The 2,038-nt window shown below is 41.3% G+C and overlaps 1 non-coding gene across 1 annotated transcript; it reads left to right on the top strand.

The window, feature by feature from the left end:
* Positions 1–1,844: 1,844 nt before the first annotated feature.
* LOC119035844 (U2 spliceosomal RNA) lies at positions 1,845–2,038 on the top strand. Its single transcript, XR_005079895.2, has one exon. It is a non-coding gene; the product is annotated as a U2 spliceosomal RNA (small nuclear RNA).

Below are 2,038 nucleotides of genomic sequence, written 5' to 3' on the forward strand. Positions count from 1 at the left end.
TTTCAGAGAGAGGGGAAGGGAAAGAGAGAGGGAGAGAAATACCAATGTGTGGTTGCCTCTCATGTGTCCCCCACTGGGAACTGGCCTGCAACCCAGGCATGTACCCTGACTAGGAATCGAACCGCGATCCTTTGCTTCACAGGTCCACACTCAATCCACTGAGCTATACCAGCCAGGGCCAAAAGGACTTTTAAAGCACACAAGGAAAGGAACCAAATTAGAAAGTGCAGGATTGAAACTACAGCTTTGTTAACATCGGACAAACTCAATCTGTTTATGCTTTCTGGGATGAGAGATATGTTTTGCATCTGAACTAGGGTGATGATTATGGAGGTGCATATTTAAAATGGTGTGTTTTACATACATGCTTAACCCAAAGACACAGACAACAGTGTGGTGATGGCCAGAGGGAAGGAAGGGTGAGAGCAGGGGGGCAGGGGGGGAGGTGGGCAAAGGGCAAGGAAAATGGGGACACCTTAATAGTGTAAACAATAAAAATAAAGTAAAACAATAAATAAAATAAAATGGTGCATTTTCATGTGTAAATTAAGTTTTGACACAAAATTATAAAATTAAATATAGTTTTTAAGAGATCATGAAGGAAATTATTACCTACATAAAATATACATTTAAAGACTTTTTGGTCTTCTTAGAAATATGAAATGTAAAAAGAACAGATATATTTAACTATAAAATACTGTGATTCATCAATTAGCACAAAATTCCATTTCATGGAGTCTCTCAATTAACTTTGAACATAAATTATATGGTGAAAGATGTAAAGACTTTACCATATTTGTCTTCAAAGTGCTACCCATTAAAAAAGAATGTTTACAAATTTGTATCAACAATATTTAGTAAATTTTAAGACATTGATCTCTAGCATCCAAAAAACATTAAGAATATATTTGTACAAAGAAGTTACATTTTTAATTTACAGTTGACCTTTGACCAACACAGGTTTGAACTCTGTGGTTCCACTTATATGCAGGGGTTTTTTAAACAGCTTTGTTGAGGTAAAATGAATATATTAAAACTGTAAATATTTAATGTATATAATTTGATGGGCTTGGACATATGAAAACATCACTGACACCATCTCTATAATCAAGGAAGAGACACCTCCCAGAATTCTCCATGTCTCGTGTGTGTGTGTGTGTGTGTGTGTGTTAAGAGCACTTAATGTGACATTAGTGAGATTAAGTCCAGGGTCCAGCAGCTCATGGGTCCCTGCGAGGCACAGGGTTTTGGCACTGTTGGGAAAACAGGGACTGCTGAGCAAAGCTGGTGACAGCAGTGAGGAGAGGAGGCTCTCTTCATGGGGAATAAACTGACCCATCACCTGAAGCCCAAGGCCATCCCAAATTGGGCCAGCAAGCCAGCCAATGGGTTGGCAATGACTGTGAGGTCTGTGAGGCAGGGGCCAGGGACTGACAATGACTGTGAAGGCCCCTGACAATGAAGGCTGACAATGACTGTGAGGTCTGTGAGGCAGGGGCCAGGGACTCTGCGACAGTTCCACCTGCCCAGCTGCCCTGGTGCCTGCTGAGTTGGATCTTAGAGCCTGTGAAGACAACCATGCTCTGCACATGAGCAAATGGGAGATTCCCAAAGTATTGCCTCTAGAATCAAACCCTCTGACCATCCAAGGGCAAATGAAATTTCTCTGAATAATTCTGGAACAGAGGAACAACTATTTAAACCACGTATTCCCAGTGTGCCTTACTAAAAAGTGTACCTCATGCTCACCTGTATTCCTAGCAGAGTCAGCCAGCCAGCCTATTCTTAGAATCACAGCCCAATATGTGATCTTAGAAATATTTCCTCATAGAGAACAGAGATAGATCGCTTCTCAGCCTTTTGGCTAAGATCAAGCGTAGGTATCTGTTCTTGCCAGTTTAACATCTGATACATCCTCCCTCTGAGGATGAAATATTAAGTGGATTTTTGAGCAGGGAGATGGAATAGGAGCTTGCTCTGTCCATGCTGTAAGTACATTGGTCCAGTATTGCAGTACCTCCAGAACAGTGCACTCTCA

The sequence above is a fragment of the Artibeus jamaicensis genome, unplaced genomic scaffold (assembly GCF_021234435.1).
Source record: "Artibeus jamaicensis isolate MK-2021 breed Jamaican fruit bat unplaced genomic scaffold, CSHL_Jam_final scaffold_537, whole genome shotgun sequence".
NCBI lineage: Eukaryota > Metazoa > Chordata > Mammalia > Chiroptera > Phyllostomidae > Artibeus > Artibeus jamaicensis.